At 45.1% G+C, this 19,518-nt stretch overlaps 1 long non-coding RNA gene across 1 annotated transcript in view; it reads right to left on the reverse strand.

Moving 5' to 3' along the window:
- Positions 1–8,614: 8,614 nt before the first annotated feature.
- LOC110305395 overlaps positions 8,615–19,518 on the reverse strand; it is a 27,526-nt gene continuing 16,622 nt past the window's right edge. Inside the window, exon 4 of the long non-coding RNA XR_002379153.2 lies at positions 8,615–8,841. This is a non-coding gene — a long non-coding RNA (uncharacterized LOC110305395). The remainder of the gene's footprint in view (positions 8,842–19,518) is intronic.

The raw sequence follows: 19,518 nt of genomic DNA on the forward strand, positions 1-19,518 counted from the left end.
GTGCCTAGCACAGAGTGAGAAAACTCTTTGTCACCAATATTGGTCCTTTGAGCATCTGTTTTGTCCTCTCTGACCATATATGAATAAACATGAATAAAATCAAGCTTAATTTGAACACTCTTAACTCTGATGATTTCAACAACCCCAAACAGATAAGAGCTGGGGGGGTGGGGGATAAGGTGCCATGGTAACAAGTGTGTGAATTCGGTGACTCCAAAATAGGACAAGTCTTGGCCAGAACTTAGTGTTTTCTCTATCCGTTCATGTTCTCTCCTTCCAGAAACATCTCCCCAACATCCCATACCCAATATCTACACCTGTCTAGCTATGCCATCTCACTTCGATTCTGTAAAAGTTAGATGCTAAATCAAGTTCCCATGCTTCTCCGAACCCTCATGTCCACGTGTGTAATGATACTGACCTCGTAACTGTTGGGAAATTGAATGAGATGATGAGTAAAAGGTGCCCAGCGTGGTGCCCGATATTAAGCGGTTCTCCGTGGTTAATAAACAGTGATTGTCTCTTCTACGGCTGTTATCCCTTAATAATGTGTTCTCTCCCTGGGGTATTTGTAGTCAGTGGAAGACAACAGACTGCTAAATTGAAGTGAGCAGCTTCCTAATATTGGGCCTTCAGACCAAAAGAACCATAGGCAGCCAAGGGCCTTCCGTGGTCTCCTTAAATCCCACTTAAGGTTTACAGAAGCTCCACGCCTGAATCTTCTTCCCAACGTGGATCCCGCGTGCACCTCGGCCCCAGAGGCTCACATTGCTCTGCTGCCCACAAACAGGCAGTTAGTCCGGTAGTTTAATGAGGACACACAATGGGTCAAGCAGTAGTGAGGCAGGCAGGGTCTTGGGTGTAGCTTCCATTATGTAGAGCCTGGCTTCTCTAGCCCACAATTAATTCCAGTTTTGTTGACTCTCCTTGAGAGTCCAGGATGGCCCAAGGGCAAGCAGCCCAGGGCCTCATCTGAAATTCATAAGGAAACCAGCAGAGCAGGCTCAGCCCAGCAACTGTCAGCATAAAACTGCTCCTCTCAGCTCCAGGGAAGCGATATGACTCAGCATCTATGTATGCCAGGGCTGTCTCTCCCATCCATTCCCTCCTCTCCAGCCCCACAGCTGTCTCCTCAGCCAGGGTTTGCAAAATCACTCCCCTATGCTTAGCGAATACTGAAAAGCTAATATTTACTAAGCGCTTACCGTGTGCCATACGGTACACACTTAGATTTGTTTCGTGTGATTCTTCCCTAAAACCTCATGAAAGAGACATTTTTTTTTCTGTTTTGCAGGTTGAAGGATGCTCCAAGAAATGACCATGGACCTGCATTTTTGTCCTCCTGTCTTTCTGTCCTTCACCCACTGTCCTCCACTGTGTCTTTCATCGTGGACTACTAGCCAGTCTCTGCTTTGAGTCTCTTCCAAACCAGTCAGAAACCACAAGAGTTCCTTCCTGCAACATGAATCCTAGAAAATCCTTCAAAGACTCCCTGTTTGATCCAATTTAAGTCAAGGCAGCCTAGCCTCGTACCCTGGACTACTCCTAGTCTTACTCCGACGGTGCTGCCAGTCCTGTCCTCTGCTTCCCGCAACGTGTTCTGTGGCAGGAAGCTGTTCAGCATGGTTCTGCGCCTGTGCCTCTGCCCTCACATCCATCATCCCTTTCTGGTGTCCCCTTTGGTTTCCTGGTAAAAGTGTCTGTTGAAGAGACTCAATTCAAATGTCAATTTCTCTGACCCCCTCCTTTGGTGGTTAATCTTGTCGATTAGATCAAGTTGAAAGTGCCTTGTTGTCATGTACCAAATCACGCCCTCTGGGAAGGTTAGGGAGGGTTTTTCCAGGAACTGTTAACCAATAGGCTGGAGGCCAGCTGGAGCAAAAAGGAAGAGGAGGGAATCCTGAGCTCAGGGACTGTGCTTTCTCACACCTCTGGGAACTGAGCCCCTTGGCCGAGCCACGCCTTTCCTGCATGAAATCCTGCATCTCCACAGCCCAGAAACAGCGAAAACTCTAAAACTGGGAGCCAGAAGAAACTGCTTTTCCGCTAAGGTTTTTTGATCCCGTATCTTTTCTTTCTGCTGGGTCCAACAGCCCGCACTTCATTGTCACTGACCATTGTTACTCTATAAAATCATGCACCATTATGTATTGGGGAACAACCACCCCATTGTGCTGTTACATGTTGGTAAACAGCCACTCTTAGACTGGAACTCTCAGGGCGGAAGCTGTAGGTCCCCCCTCCCCAACTCCATCTTTTGGTTCCCGTTTGTTGAAGGTGTTTTGCACACGTAGGTGGAGGAGGCATTTACTTGTTTATCCACAGAATCGGTTAAGCATCTCCTATGTGCCAGGCCCTGTGCTAGAGCACTGGGAAGCCAACGTGAATAAGAATGAGACCTCCCAGAAGAGTCCTTGCCTTGGCCTAACACTTATATAATCAAGGGCTTTCTTGCTTCTTTATTGACTTCCTTCCCAGAAAACAAACTGAACTGCAGAGCCTGCAAAAATACCACCCAGTTTCATCCTGCTTAACCTAGACACGAGTGTCCTCCATTTAACTGTCATGCTGTTTAGAAAATAAGGTGGGGCACCTCCATTGTCAGGTCAAAATCACAGCTTGTGCAAGCATCAGAGTTAGATAGCCTGCAGCTCCTTGGGGATCTTAAAGCCATTATGATGCTCTCTGTTACATTATGTAAAGCAAATCAACTTTCTGATTAATCACAGATTCGTTAACCTAACCATGCTAAACAGAAAGCTTTGAGGCTCAACGTTGATTGGTTTTTTTTCCTCTAAGAGTTAAGAAAGCATAGCATTCTGCTGTGTCATTGTATCAAGTCCCTGTTGGAATCCTTGTTTTCTGCCTGCTCTGAATTGTCTCATCGCTTTATACTATGCAGCTTGGTCCTCTCTGCTAATGGGCTTTCTTTCAAACCTCGTAGTCAAGGACTCTCAGACCCTGACAAAAGGAGTCAGCACTCCTGAGCACCAAGGCAGCTTCTGGGGGTGGCAAGAGCTAGAAAGCCTAGGGGCCTTCCCCTCCCCCACGCCCCACCCTGAAGCCCTCCTTACACAGAGGACGGACGACAAATGGTCAGGAAGGGTGCCCGTCCAGCAGTCCTATTCTAGTGGAGTATAATAAATTCTGGGAATGACAGCAACACCCTGGCTACCCGTTGCTTATTCTTTTAGTTATTACATGTAAGTCTGCTAATTTGCAGGCACTGCTGAGGCCAGAGGCTGAGACATGATCTTTGCTGACAGCAGAGAGCCATATATTAGAAGTCACAGCTAAAGCAGCAGTCCAAGGAGGGAGGGAAAGATGACAAAGACAAAAGACATGAAACGAGAATGCTGAATTTCTGTCTCAGGGAAGTTGATGATTCACTGGGAACAGTAAGAAGGCCAGGGTCAAGACACTGGATACAAGTGTTTTCCTTAGGGCTTTACTGCTGTGAAGAGACACCGTGACCAAGACAACTCTTCTAAGGACAATATTTGATTGGGGCTGGCTTACAGGTGCAGAGATTCAGTTCAATATCATCAAGGTGAGAGCATGGCAGCATCCAGGCAGGCATGGTGCACATGCTGCTGAGAGTTCTACATCTTTATCTTCTGGCCTCTAAGACTAACTTCCAGGAAGCTAGGAAGTGAGTCTCAAAGCCCACACCCAAGGGATGCACATAATCCAAGGCCACACCTCCTAATAATGCCACTCCCTGGTGCAGGCATATATAAACCATTACAACAAGGCAAGAATTCAGAAGCCTCAGGTTGCCGTAGAGACAGAGTGGTGCTTGGGGTTCACCAGGAAGATGCTCTAGGAAACACTCTGGAATCTAAATGAAATCACCAAATAACAGGAGAGACAGAGCTTCAGCTGGAATCTCTCATCACCAAATGAAGCTCCCCGTACTGGAAATGGTTTACATCCAACCAAGTTCATGGACAAGGAGGTCCCATGGGAACCCCCAAACAACCCAGGCTATTGCCAAATCTACTAGCAGTTCTCCACAAACTGATGGCAAGGCCCCATTGCTGAAGACAATACCTGTACAGCTCAATAAACATGGAGAAGTCAGGTTGGCGCGCCTACCTAGAGGCTTCATCCCTGTGGTCTAGTGTTCATAGTAGTAGAAGGTATTCTACCAAAGGAGAAAGGTAAACACTACCTAGCCACAAAACTTTCGATCTATAAGTGTGGCCTGCCTGCAAGACATGGTGATACAACAGTAGCACAAAGCTTATAGGAGTGACCAACCAAATATCTAATTAGATTTAAGGCCCACTCCCCAAAATGGACCCCATACCCAACGCTGTTTGGGTGGCCAAGAACCCGAGATTTGACAGCCCAGGGACCAAAGGGAAAACCCACTAAAGGAATGTAGCAATAAAATGACCCCTAACAACATTCTGCTATACTCATAGATCCATGCCTTGCTCAGCAATCACCAGAGAAGTTTCTTCCTCCAGCAAATGGGAACAAAATAGAGACCCACAGCCAGATATTCTGCACCGAGCAAGAGATCTTGGAACACTCTGCAGAAGAGGAAGCAGAAAGAGTTTAAGAGGCAGAAGGCATGGGAGACTTCAAGGAATCAAGGCCTTCTAGACACACCATATGGGCTTGTGTACATATGAACTCACAGAGACTGAGGTAGCATGCACAGGGCCTGCACATGTCTACACTAGATGCTATTCTAGAACGATAAAGAGAGGCAGATATGTGCCCCATCCGTAACCCAGAAACTAGCTCCAATTTATAGCCACTTGCAAATAAAAACTTAGTTTTCTCCAAGAGAGTTCCACCGGGGCAACAAACAATTCTTAAGGATATGCCCCGTAGCCCAGCAGTAGGTATTCAGCACAAATTTAACCAGGTAGCATCTTGGGAAGTTCTTTGTCTCGTCATGTTAAGTCGGGCACTTTTTTCCCCCCACCTTACAGATCCTTTGAGTTTCTATTATGACTTCTGGTTTGGGATTTTGGGACTCCAGTGTGTGCACTCATGTGCGTCTTGTTGTGTCTGTGTGCTCCACCTGCTTTTTCTTTGGCTAGATTTCTTGAATGGTTGTTTTGTCAAAATCTAATTTGTTTGTTTTTATTTATCTTATTCATTATATTTTATTGCATTATTATGCCTTAGATACCTATTTGTTTTCTAAAGAGAAACAGAAAGGCTATAGATCCAGAGGGGAGGTAGTTTGGGGAGAAACTGGGAAGAGTAGGGGGAGGGGAAACAGTAATAAGAGTATATTGCATAAAAAAAATATTTTCAATAAAAGGAAAGAAATTTTGCCCCCTGAGTCCCTTGCATTGGTCTCCTATTGCATCGAGTCACCACTACTCTAATGGCGAAAACCACACTTCTTTATTGTCACACTGTCTGTAGGTTAGAAGTGTGGCATGAGTCTCACTGAGCTCAAACCAGAGAGACAGAGAAGACAGGCAGGGCTTGTGTCTTCTGGGGGCTCCTTGGGTGCCTTTTTCAGAAGCAGGTGCCGGCATTCCCTGTGTAGTACATTTCTTCTGTCTTCAAAGCCAGCAGTAGCAAGTTGAAAGCCTCTCCTCTGCTGCCTCCTTCAGCCACTTGGAAGAGCCCTGTGATTAGACTAGAACAACCCAGAAAACCCACTGTCACTTCCCAATCTAGGATCAGCAGATTCGTAACTTTAACTCCATCTGTAGCTTCAGCTCCCCTTCGCCGTGTAACCTAAGACATTCACAATCTGGACATCAGGGGTTGGAGATTTAGCTCGGTGGCAGAGGGCTTGCCTAACTAGTCCTTAGCTCCTGAGATGTAGGGATGGGACATTCTGGACATCAAAACATGGCAGACATCTTTGGAAAGCCATTGTTTGGAAGGGGGAAAAAATGAAGGCCTGTCTCCAATTAGAAAAAAAAAGTGAGTAAGAGCTACACAGCTTCCCACAACTCCTAAAAATAGCTCTGAATCATCTCACGCTCAACCAAGAGTAAGGTGATATGTCATCAGTTAACACCTGACAGAAACAAGACAAACTCCCCAGAGACAGTCTTTGTCCCATCCAGAGTTTGTATATAGAATACCCACCGTTCAAAGATAGCTAGGCACATACAAGATCACATGACACTTGGTGTTTTTTCCACTTCGCCCACTAGGATATAAACCCCCTGAAAAGAGTCATCTTTTCTCATGAAATTAGTATTAAAGAAAATACTCTAATGTTCTTCTTGACTGCATTCCACTACAGAAAACAACCCTGGTGAGCCAACACTGAGCAGCCCCCATGGGCTTCAGAAACGACAGCAACGTCTTGCAAGTTCTCCATCACTCTCAATAAGCCCACACCTCAACAAGGACTACATCACAAGAAGTAATCATATTAGTAACAACAAACGGACGAGAAAAGCAGGCTGAGATTGCCAACTGAAACTTGCAAATCATAGGTGTTGGCAGATGGCAGGCCTGTGACAGAAGACAGAGCCACAGTACTGAATTGTCACCTGGCTCCCATAGTCAAAGCTACGGGAATTTCAAACCCTGTCTCTTACAGTGTGTGTGTGTGTGTGTGTGTGTGTGTGTGTGTGTGTGTGTACATATGCATGTGTACATTCTTGTGTATATGCGTATGGAGACCAGAGGTGGGGACACCAGGCTCTTTCTCAATCACTCTGCACTTGGTGTTTTGAGACAGTCACTCACTGAACCTGAAACATGGCGATTTAGCTAGCCTAGCTAGCCAGAGAGTCCCAGAGATTCTGCCTCCCTAACACTAGGGTCACAGGCACACTGCAGGCTCCAGCTTTTACATGGATGCTGGGATCAGAACTCAGGTCTTATCCTTGCATAGCAAGTGCTTTACCAACTGAGCCATTTCCTCAGCCACTGCTAAATGAGTTTTAAAGGGCATCAGTGAACCAAAAAAAAGGCACATGCCTGGGAACAGTTTGTTTGGGCTTTGGGTATGGTCTCTTCCAGTTTCCATTGCAAACTGATCTTCCTTTTTGGGGAGACTGTTGGGGTCAAGGGTGCACACCTACTATACTGCTAAGAGAACAGATGAAAGGCAATCCCTTCACCTCTCCTGGAACATGGTGTCAGGGAGACAGACTCTGTGACTGTTTTAGTTCAAGGACCTGAGCATTTCAAAGCACTGGACTCTGAGATGGTCTTTTTGGAGCCTTCTAAAGGGGTCAAATCCAGGCCTGCTGTATGCCAGTGAGAAGGCCGTGCACTCCTGAGAGCCCACACAGGGTCACATTAGGATCAAGGGAAAACCCTCTGTCATTTTCTCTGCCAATGGAAAACACTAATTTTTTTCCTAATTTGTTTAATGCCTTAGTGTATGCTAATATCTGCAACAGACCAGGTACATTTTAAGAATTGTTCCAAATGTGGAAAAAAATAGCTTCCATGCGTTTGAGTACCTATCATGCGCTAAGCACACTGCATGCATCATGTCAGTATTTCCTTAAAGTTCTGTGGCGCAGACTTCAAATTTTGAAAAGCCCCTCAAGTTCGGACATGGCAGTTAGCTGGGCCAAGATCTCACAGCCAGGAGGTCGCGGAGCTTCCTATCCGTGTGGTGGGACAGTCTGCGGTGCCAATGCCTGCCTCTCGTGTATCCAAATTGTAACCTCGACCTTTTCTGCATCTCAGAGACTAGGCAGTGCACACTCAGTTAAGGGGAATAGATGAGAAGCCCTATGCTGTGAGGACGAATTTCCGGGGTCTCCACCACACAGCGTCTCAAGGTTTTCAGCTCTGTAATAGTTCCAGAGCAACTGGCTCTAGAGCAGGACTCCAGGATAATACACAGCATGGCTCAACAGGAAACTTCCTGAGAAGCAGTGGAAATGAAGAATTCTGCTAGAAGATGAACCCACGCTTCCCTTTTTCATTAACTGATTCTGTGAAAGAAATCTTGTCCCCTACATGTCCTTCAGGTCCTTCCAGCATCATCCACCCTCCCCCGCCCCCGGCTGTCTTCACCCACACACGCCTAGTACCGGGTAGTAACGCCTTTGAATACCATGCTTTTTATGGGATAGTGAGATTCATTTTTAGCTCTTCCTCATTAAAGGAGAGAGCCTTGAAATCAGCACGTACACCCACAGCCCCGATCAGGTGAAGTTACCAGGGCAACGGCAGCCGCCTCTGACGTCACTGAGGGAGGACACCTCCGCAAGGAAGCTGCTGCCTTCACCATCACAGCCCCCACCCTGCCCCTGCTCAGCTCCTCCTCTGGCTTTCAGGTTTATTGATTCCCTGAGTTGCTGAGCTCCCCGTGAGCGGTCTTCCCACCCCCGCCCTTCTCACCCAAGAAAGAGGAAATGAAGGGACACTAAGGGATAGCTTATGCTCACCCCCAAAGCAACAATGGGCAAATTTAACCCAAGATAAATGAAATCCTCTTCTCGCCCATTCCCACCTTATGCTTAACATAATGTCTAAGCACCGTCTTGCTCCAGTCACATGCCACAAAACAGACACCTCAGTCCCCAATGAGCAAAATACAACCGGTGGCTCCTAATGACATTGTAGCCATGTTAACGCCAGTGCTCTTGGTTTTCCACACAACTACAAGGCAACCTAAGAATGTGTTTCTCATAAGAACCTCCCCCCTTGTCCAATGTCGCATGACAAGAACATACACAAGATATTTATTGGGAAAGACAGAGGGCAGCTGCCTCTGCCTCAGTGAGAAACATCAGGGAACCGAGTGAGAGGCAAGCTTTTTTTGAGGGGGCGGGGGGAGTCTCAGGGACCGGTGGGTTTTCAAACCCGGAAGTGGGTTGGATTTTCTTTTTTTTTTTTTTTTTAACCGTAACACTGACGTGGTTCTCTTCTCAGACCCTGTGGAAGACGAGAAAAACAAGAGATTTAGGTTCCAAAAGTAGCTTACTGTGTGTTCCTATCTATCATATGAAGCAGTTTTAGAGGAGGAGATCTCTCAGCTAAACCCATTAACTACTTCCCTCCCCAGCAACCTATGTGCAAAACCTTTAAGGCAACTGTTTTTTAAAAAACACTTGTTTGGCTCATGGTTCAGGAAGGTCAAGTCCAAGATTAAGTGGCCCACTGGTCTGGACCACTGACTGGTAAGGACAACTGTGGCAAAAATCAGTTCTCCACATGGTCACATTCCATCTCTAGAAAGTAGGAAGAGAACCACAGTCTCCCAGAGACCTAAGGACCTAGTCCTAGAAGTCTACAGCACCTACAATTAGCACCACCCCAGGTACCATGCCTTTAACACGTGGACCTTTAAGGGAAAGGCCCCATATTGAAACCACAGTTCCTAGCACCTACCCCCATGTGGCTGGTCTCTACAAAAGGAGGACTCAGAACCGAGTGGTTCCTTTACAGACCAGAATGAGGCTATCTCTGCCCTTTCTTCCCACTTCTTTTTTTTTTAATATTTTTTATTACATATTTTCCTCAATTACATTTCCAATGCTATCCCAAAAGTCCCCCATACCCTCCCCCCCCTCCCCCCTTTCCCCCCCCCCCCCCTCCCCTTTTTTTTTTTTTTTTTTTTTTTTTTGGCCCTGGCGTTCCCCTGTACTGGGGCATATAAAGTTTCCTATGAGTAAGATGGCAGAAGTGAAAGCAGGAGTTTTAGGTTCCTGTGTCACTGTGTTGAACGTGGTCCTTCACTGTTTTGTGAACCAAACTAAACATCATTTGTGCTGGGGAGCTGGACTTTCACTTCTCTGTTATAGCAGGGGGCATTAATCCAGACAGCCTTATAGCCAACAAGGATAGGCCAATGAGACTATGTATGCCATTGAGGACTTTGGGTTCTTAAGGACAGCACACCTGGGTCCAAATCTGAACACAAAACTTGCTCAAACTAGAGCAAAATAATAAGACCCAGTAAAGCATGTCAGGCCAGGTGTGGTGGCACATGCCTTTAATCCCAGCACTTGGGATCTCTGAGTTCAAGGCCAGCCTCGTCTACAGAGCAAGTTCCAGGACAGCCAGGGCTACACAGAGAAACCCTGTCACAGCTGGGATTGGATGGGGAGGTGGCCCAGTGGTTAAGAGCATGTACTTGTGGATAGCCTGAGCTTGGTTCCCAGCACACATGCTGGGCAGCTCCCAACTACCTGGTACTACAACTCCAGGGGGTTGCACACCCTCTTCTGGACTCCATAGGTATCTGCACTCAAACATTCACATACCTACACAGACAATTACATGCATAATTTAAAATAATAAGATGCATCTTAAAAGAAATGTACTAGTGGTGCTGGTGCTGTCTTTCCTCCAGGCGACCACGGCAGGTTGGTATGTGCTTCTCCCTTGACCTTGTGCCACTGAATGTGGGAATGCTGGCCATGGGCTAATACTAGCTTCTGCTCAAAGGGCATATTAGACATGCCTTGTCAGTGTGGGAAAAGTCCCTGAGAAATTGATTTATGGGAAATAAGATTTACTTTGGCCCACAGCATTTGACATTGCAGTGCATGGCTATGTTTCTGGGCCTGTGGTAAGTGCATTATGTCAGAGGGATGTAGAGTTGGAAAGCTGCCCCCGCTGGACAGCTGTGAAACAGAGAGGTCTGGGAAGGAAGGATCTGAGAGTAAGATGTCCTTTCCTCCAGCTAGACCCCATCTCCTTATAATTCACTTAGCCATTAACTCACCAGTGGCTTACCCTATTGATAACCTAGTGCCCTGGTGACCCAGCTACACCGTTACAGCTGGGATCTAAGCCTTCAAGCTAACCCCAAGAGTGGAACTTCAAAAAGGCTAAACCAAAAATATGAGACCCAGATTCTGGAGAGATGGCTCTCACAGAGGGTCAGAGTTTGGCTTCTAGCACCCAGGTTGGATGGCTCATACCCACCTGTAGGTACAGCTTCTGGGAAGCCAACACCCATCATGTGGATAGACTCTGAGGTACCTTCACTCATACATGCACATAACCCCCCACACACACACACACACACACATATACAAATATATATATATATATATATATATATATATATATATATAATTTTAAATCTTAAGGGACTCTTTCTAAAGCTGAAAGAAAACCACACTGCCCCTCTCCTCATTTCCCAGCCCTATGCTCTTCAGCTCAAACTTTCCTCCACACTCAGCTAAATTAGTTCTGACTGCCTATCAGGGAAAACCAGACTGCTTGCTTGCTTTTAAATTTTTTAAAATGTATTATTCTTCTACAGCTTCATACATAAAATTTCACACACACTTCTCTTCTTCATCCCTCTTCCACCACTGCCATTCTTTCTTCTTCCCAAGAAGCCCGTCTCCGGATGTTATGTCCTTTTTATGTGTGTTTGTTTTGGATTTTTGAGACCCACTGACTTTAATTAGCGTTGCCTTCTTGAGCCTGGCTGGGGGGCACGGGGGGGGGGGTTATTTACTGGAGCACAGGCAATTGAAGAGAGGTTAGAGCATTAAAAAAAAAAAAAAAAAAAAGACTCTCCTAGCAACATTGTCAACGCCTCCTCAGAGAGGGGTGGGGCCTCGTGAGCCCCTCCCACCCACCAATGGAATGTGGACCAGCCTGGTTCTGGGCGGGTTTTGTGTTAAGTAGCACACTGCAAGTCATGTGGCTTGGACCCCAGAGCCCTGACAGGGTGGCGAGTGGATGAAGAAAGGACAAACACACAGACACACAGGAAATCTGGGATCAGGTGGAGGTCTGCGACCTTCCACGGAGGGCACCTACTGCCACAGAAACCTGGAACCTCTAGGTGCAGCACATAGATGTGCAGTCTCAGGCTGTAAACAGCAGAGAGGAGGGAGCTGCTGTTGCTGGCTTTGCACACACTGGTCACTCCTCGATAAACGCCTGTACTCAGACCCCAGAGGAAAGCTTTGCCCTGCCTTTGAGCCTCACCCAGGTAAGCTTTACCTCCCCTGTGGGGTGGAGGCACTGGATTCCACAGCGTGGCCAGTCACTCAACATAATCACTCAGAATTTTACTCGCTTGGGACTTCTCCACTCCCTCCAGTAACGAACAATGGCCAGCAGTGTCAAGTCTTTAAAAAATGGCATTTCATGGTACTCCCAACTCTTCAATTCTTGAATTCCTGTTACTCCCTCTTCTATGACGCTCCCTGAGCCTTGCAAGGGATATGTACACATTCTGTTTAGGGCCAAGCAGTCAACTTAACCTCTGCTCTTTGACCAGTTATGAATCTCTGCATTCCTCGTTACCCACTGCAAGGAGAAGCCTCTATGACCAAGGCCGAACACTGATCCACGGGTACAAACTTAAATAGACAGCAACTCAATACCATGTGCAGAAATGCTTTTCGTCGCAGAGTCAAAGCAAGACATAGATATCATCCACAGAGGTCCTGATGCAGAAATTACAGAAGGAAGACAATGAAGGTCAGGAAGGTAGGAGGCGCCAGTCCAAAGCCAGTGACCAATGGGAGGCTCAGGCCCAGAGCCAGTGGCCAATGGGACAGAAACTCAATGAAACTCTAGGAAAAGGTTAAGATAAGTGAGACTCCGTAAATAGTACTTTGGAGATAGAACAGAGAATGAAACTCACCTTACCACAGGATCCTCCCAAAGAAAAGAGTAAGGCTCTGAGTGAATCAAACAAGAACTTACATAGACGTCCACATAAGGAAATACCAGTGTCTCTTGCAACACTAATCACTGAGCACTCCTTCATAATGTCAGGACATTTCCAAATCTGGAAAACCAATACGGCCTTTTTTGGAAGGCAAACCGAGTCTATTCTAAATTTAAATCTTCAGCTCTTTGGATCGAGCAAGTCTTACTTCAAGGGAGTTAATCAATAGGAATATTTCTATTCTTGAAATTTTGCAGAAAAAAAAGTCTGTACAAAGATATTCATTGTCAGTGAGACACAGTTTTGAAGCATTTTGCCTGAGGAAAATTTTCAGCCATTCTTTTTGGAAGACTATGTTCAGTCTTGGGTAGAAGCCAGGGTTGCCTCCAAACACTCTCCAATGCTCAGGACACCCCCAAACATCAACAGTATCAGTCTTGAAAAAATCCCCTGACACTGTAAACTAGAAAGGAAGGAAGGAAGGAAGGAAGGAAGGAAGGAAGGAAGGAAGGAAGGAAGGAAGGAAGGAAGGAAGGTGCCCTGATTTGAATGAGAATGGCCCCATACATTCACATATTTGGAATGTTTGGTTCTCAGTTGGTGGAACTTAGAAAGTTTGGCTTTATAGGAAGAGGTGTGTCAGAAGGGGTGGGCTTTGAGATTTCAAAAACCCCATGCCAAGCCCAGTCTTGTTCCCTCTCAGTATCTTCTGTCTGTGAATCAAGATGTAAACTCTCAGCTCTTCTTCCTCCAGCTGCCTACCAGCCACCACGCTTCATACTATGATGATCATGGACTAACTCTAGGGAAGTGTAGGCAAGTCTTTAATCAAATACTTTTTTATATTAAAAAGAAAGAAAAAAGAAATAAAGGAAGGAAAGAAGGGAGGGAAGGAGGGAGGGAGGAACGAACGAACGAACAATGGATGAGGAAAGAAGGGAAGAAGAAAAATATGTTCAATCTGCAAGGTTAACTCTACTAGTATTCAAAATACAATCTAAATTCATAAAGGAGCCAAGATTGGACATCTTTCTTCTTTTTGGGGGGGAGGGGGTTGAGACAGGGTTTCTTTGTGCAGCCCTGGCTGGCCTTGAAGTCACTCTGTAGACCAGGTTGGCCTTGAACTCAGAAATCTATCTGCCTCTGACTCCCAAGTGCTGGGATTCAAAGCATGTGCCACCACACCCAGCGGACATCTTTCTTCTTGGCTGCCACCAAACAAGGGTCCCTTGAAGACAGAAGCCACATTTCTTTCTGCCATTTATTCATTTTTCAAACTATCGCAAGTCCCAGTATCTTCCATGTTTTCACATGCTATTTGCTAAATGATTGAATGGTGTGACTTGGTAGGCTCCTGTTTTCCTTTAGAACAGCAGTTCTCAGCCTGTGGGTCACAACCCTGCGGGAGGTTGCAAAACAGATATCCTGCATCTCAGATACTTGCATGCCAATTCATAACAGTAGCAAAATTACAGTTATGAAGTAGCAACAAAATAATTTTAAGGTCTGGGGTCACCACAATCTGAGGAACTGTATCAAAGGGTTGCTGCCCTAGGAAGGCAGAGAACCACGGATCTAGAAGGGGTGCCAGTAAAGACTTGTTTCACCTTGAGGTAATCTGCAGCTATCAGCTGTGTCCTTCTCCCTACCCCAGGCGGTTGCTGGTTTAGGAGATGGAGTGAAGGGTTTCGGGAAAGGAAGACAAACAAGACAAAAGATGGAAATTTGAATTCTCAAGATGAAACAAGTAGGAAATTTTAGCTTATTGCCCATACTCTGTAGCTCCTAACATTATATGTATCCTTTTCTGAGAGAGAGAGAGACCCCAAGACATTATATGTATCCTTTTCTGAGAGAGAGAGAGAGAGAGAGAGAGAGAGAGAGAGAGAGAGAGACCCCAAGAAGACTAGGAACTTTTAAGCTAAGGTTTTGGGGTTTGTTTTGTTTTGCATTGGGGGTTAGAGAGGTTTGTAGGGACCTTAGCCACCCAGGTGTTGGGGTTGATATCATAACTGGACCAAGGGGTTTTTAACTAAAGCTAAAAGTATGTGTGGTCATTTGAATAAGAATGTTCCTCATAGGCTCATATACTTGACTACTTGGTCTCCAGTTAGTGGCACTGTATGGAGAGGTTGAGGATATGGCTTTGCTGGAGGAAGTGCATCACTGAAGCAGGTTTATCCAGGTCCCTCTCAAAATGTGACCTCTTAGTTCCACGTTCCAGCCACCATGCCTGCTCTCAAGCCTCCCACAATGGCCGACATTCACACCTCTGCAATTATAAACCCAAAGGCACCGTTTCTTATATAACTTACCTTGGTCATGGTGTTTTATCATGGCCTAAGCAAAGTAACTAAGACAGTGTTCAAATAACCTCTGGTAAGGACTAATTTCCCTTAGCGATTCGGAAGCCATTATGAAAAGTCCGTTGTGACAAATAGAACTAGAAATGCCTCCCCAAAGCAAATTGCCACGTCGACGTTCCAATTTTCCCTTGCAAGCCTTTAATATACACTCCAGAACACGGCACTTGAAAGGTGTGCTCATTGCAAGATACCCAACCCAAATTATAAACTTCTATTGATGTATGTCCTCATTATATATGCAAAAGCATTCTCCAGTTTAAAAAAAAAGGCAAGAGGTAAATAAATCTCAGAAATGGGTGAGCCAGATGTTTAGAACTTCACCTATAAAAATAAATGTAACGTAAACTATTTCATTATACCACACACCTAATTGTAAAACTGCTAAGCAAACACTTTCAGGGCAATTGGGCAATTCACATGCTGTGTCAGCTTTTCAATAAACTTGACAGGTGAAGAACGTAAGTGCAGTTCATCCCTCTCTACCCCTGAGCATACTAGCTTTAGCTCAACCCAGCACCACCACGCCATCTTACTAACAGAGAAACTAACTTAGCCCCAAGTTATCTGCTCTTAGAAAGCTTTGCTACACAGCCAATTTGGTTGCCTTAAAGGAGTTTTGGGTGTTCTTGCTATATCATACCAAATAAAAGTCAAACTGGACACACACAAAAAAATCTAAATGTATCGTTATAAATTACATATGTCCCACTATATGTGTGTATCGGCATTAAATTAGCTATTGCTGCGTTACCATCATTTTCTACTGTAAAGGAAACTGTGATAAAACATTTCCAGAGATATAAATTTCTAATCCCCCCACCTCCTACCCTCACCAATCTACTGAATCCCATCCTTGCTATTGACCTACTAATTAATAGCTATCTCTGAGTCACCGAACCCTCTGTATAGAGAGACGATGGGGTCACCAACAGCCTTAATTAGTACTTATCCACCTGCTTCATCAAGCCAAGCACTATAAAAATCAAATTAGTCAGATGCAGTAATGTGCTTTCTCAGTGCCTACTAATCAAGCAGGGAGGGGAAAACTACTTATACACAGAAAAGACATCTGGGTGTGGGGCGGGTGGCAGGAAAAGAATTAGCCTAGAGGGCAGGGAACCTAGAGGAAATACAACTTAATTCTTCATTAGTCGGGTGTTACAGCGGAATAAGCAGGCACACTTACTGTCCTAGACTGCTTTCTGTTGCTGTGATCAAAACCAGGACCAAAAATAACTTAGGAGGGAAAGGGTTTATTTGCACGTCCCAATGACAATTGACCAGGAGGGGACTCAAGCAGGAGCAGAAGCAGGAGCTATGTGGGGAAGCTGTTAACTGGCTTGTTCTCCGTGGTTTGCTCTGCTAGCTACCTTTCTTATAAAACACAGTCATTGGGCTGGAGAGATGGCTCAGCGGTTAAGAGCACTGACTGCTCTTCGAGAGGTCCTGAGTTCAATTCCCAGAAACCACATGGTGGCTCACAACCATCTGTAATGGGATCCGATGCCATCTTCTGATGTGTGTGACAACATATTAATTCTTAAAAACAAAAGCAAAAAAAAAAAAAAAAAAAAAAAAAAAAAAACAACCACCTCTCACACGAATCATTAATCAAGAGAATGCCCCCACTGGTGCCCCCACACATGCCCACACGCGTGCCCCCAAGCGTGCCCACAGGCCAGTGTGATGGAGGCACCTCCTCAGTTGAGGCTCCCTATTCCAAGGTGACTCTATTTTTTGTCCAACTGACAAAAATCAACCAGTGTACAGTTCAAACATGGCATTTTCACTTTGTAATACATTAAAGCTGGTTTTGTTGGTGGTGGTGGTGGTTTTTTTGGTTGGTTGGTTGTTGGTTTTTGGTTTTTTGAGACAGGAAACAGGGTTTCTCTGTATAGCTCTGGCCATCCTGGAACTCACTCTGTAGACCAGGCTGGCCTCGAACTCAGAAATCTGCCTGCCTCTGCCTCCCAAGTGCTGGGATTAAAGGTGTGCGCCACCNCTGCCTGGCTCCTTTTTTTTTTTTTTTTTTTTTTTTTTTAAGATCAAGCATTAATCCACCAAGCTTATAAAAATGCAGGAAGCTGGCCTCGGTGGTGCACATCTGTTATTTCATAACTTAGGAAGGTGAAACAAATTGATCAGGAATTAAAAGCTACTTTGGGCTATGTAATGAATACAAAGTAAGGCTGATATATAGTCAAACTCTGTCTCAAAAGAAAGATACATGGGGAGAGGGTAGTACTGGATTCCACCACCAGGCTTAGTGCAACTAAAATGTTCATGTGTGTGTGCATGTGTGTGTGTGTGTGTGTGTGTGTGTGTGGTGTATGTGCCTGTGTGCATGTATGTGTGTGTATGTGTGTATATGTGTGTGTATGTGTGTATGTGAATGTGTGTATATGTGCATATGTGAATGTATGTGTGTGTGTGTAGTGTATGTGCCTATGTGCATGTATGTGTCTGTATGTGTATGTGCATGTGTCTCTATGTGTGTGTGTATGTGCATGTGTGAAACCTGCACACACACGTGCATGCAAAGCTGAGAGCATAGATCAAACACTGGACTACAGGACAAAGTCAAAAGATTGGGGCGTCTGACTTCCTATTTCCTGTTTCTTCTGACACCCTGGCATTAGGGTATTAGCTGTTCCTCTTCTATTCATACTTCAATCTTTCATCCTTTAGAACCGTTGGACAGTGAGAACCAGAGGGGCCTATGCAGCATGCTTCGATACCAGCTACATAAGGGTGGCCAGTTGTCCTAAAGCATTCCTGTAAGAAACCACCTCTGTACCCCTAAGCATGGCTCTGTCTTCCTGCTTGCTGAATCAAAACAAACAATTCTCCTAAATAGCATTAACACCATTATTCCCCTCTATGCAGGCAATACCCACCACGCCAGTTCACAGTGAACTAGCAATGACCAGGGAAAACAAGGCTCCTCTTTCCTCGCTAGTTATATGGGTTTGTCTAGTTTACACAGGTCATGTGAAGATTAAATAAGTTGATCTCTGTAAAGTGATCAGCTGCTGAATTCTCAGATGTCTAGCTATGGTGGTGGTGGTGGTGGTGGTGATGATGGTGGTGTTAGTGAATATGATGATGATGACAAAGACGATGAAGACAGTGACAAAGATGATGATGATGAAGGTAACCTCCCCAGAAACCCCTCTGATAATTTCATTTAGTCTCTGGCTCATAATTGCTTTCTTTCATACTCAATTCCAACCCAGATCACCTAGTGACAAATGCATTTGCTGTAGGAACTGCTTTTTAGTAACCTTTAACTTCCCAAATTTGCCTTCTTCAGTCCTCGAGGAATGAAATCTTCTGGGTTTTAAGTAAAGTGAGTGGGGTCCACTGTACTAATTTCAAGGCTTATACAGACCTGTTCTTCCTTCCAGAAGTTACCCAAACCTGAGTTGCATGAAAGAAGCAAAGACCTCCTTTTGTCTCCGCTACTGAAATCATAGCTCACTCTTCCCAGTCATGCCTAACTGCATATTTTCAAGGGTAAAATATAATTCTTTACAACAGCGATAAATGTTTTAAATGGGTTAAAAAAACAATCTTCATGGCATAAAGAAAGTTTGAATACAGAGTAAAACTAAGGGGATTTTAATTTAGATAGCCTTTACATATAAGACCAGGTCATCCACTTCCTAGTTTAAACATTTCTCAAAAGAATGAGACACTCTCTGTATGTAAATTCAATGGCAGGTCTCCAAATCTGTTTCCTTAGCAGAAAATCATTCTGTTAGCTTTGTCATTTACAAAGCAACAATAAAACCCACTCGCTCCTCCAGCTGTTTTGAAATTCAATTGTTATTGTCCATAAAGGACCCGGCATAGAAGCTGGCTCAGTCTTCTCCAGCTCTCTGCCCACTTCAAGTATTGAGCTTTTTAAATGCCTATTACTGAAAGGTGGGCTCCAGACTTGTATGTTTTCTTGTATGCTTTCTCAAAAGTCCTGGCAATCAAAATGAGAATGACATGTCAAGGTTTAGCTACTGTCAGTCTGCTGTTGGGGTTTGTCAGGTGGGGCTTTGGTTCCTGGAGCTTGGAGGTCTGAGGAAGAGGTCACCAGGAGAAGAGCAAAGAGGAGGAGAAGAAGCCATGTGGCAGGTGAATCCTGAGAACATGGCAATGAGGGCCGGCAGCTGGAGAAAGAGCGGCCCAGGCAGAACATGCAAGGTATAACTCAGGGTTATTGCCAGGCTGTCTGCCCAGCTCCAGTGCATTAAGACATAAATATAAAGGTTTTGTGTCTTTTATTTGGAAACTAAATGATCAAGGGTGGGGTAGAAACCCCCAATTAACTTTTACTACAATAGTCTGCTAACAGTATTTTAACAAAATACCACAGGCGAGTGGCTAAAAAGCAGAAATGAATGATCTGTTTTGAAGATGGAGATGTCTGCAATAAAGATGCCAGCAAGATGGGCTGCATTATCAGGGCTTGTGTCTTGCCCTTGTCACCTTCTCACTATGTTCCTGCTCAGCCTTTCCCAGGATCTGCATGGTGGCACGGCATGTGGAGGGAGAGAGAGAGAGAGAGAGAGAGAGAGAGAGAGAGAGAGAGAGAGAGAGAGAGAG

Source organism: Mus caroli, chromosome 1 (genome assembly GCF_900094665.2).
Source record: "Mus caroli chromosome 1, CAROLI_EIJ_v1.1, whole genome shotgun sequence".
Lineage (NCBI taxonomy): Eukaryota > Metazoa > Chordata > Mammalia > Rodentia > Muridae > Mus > Mus caroli.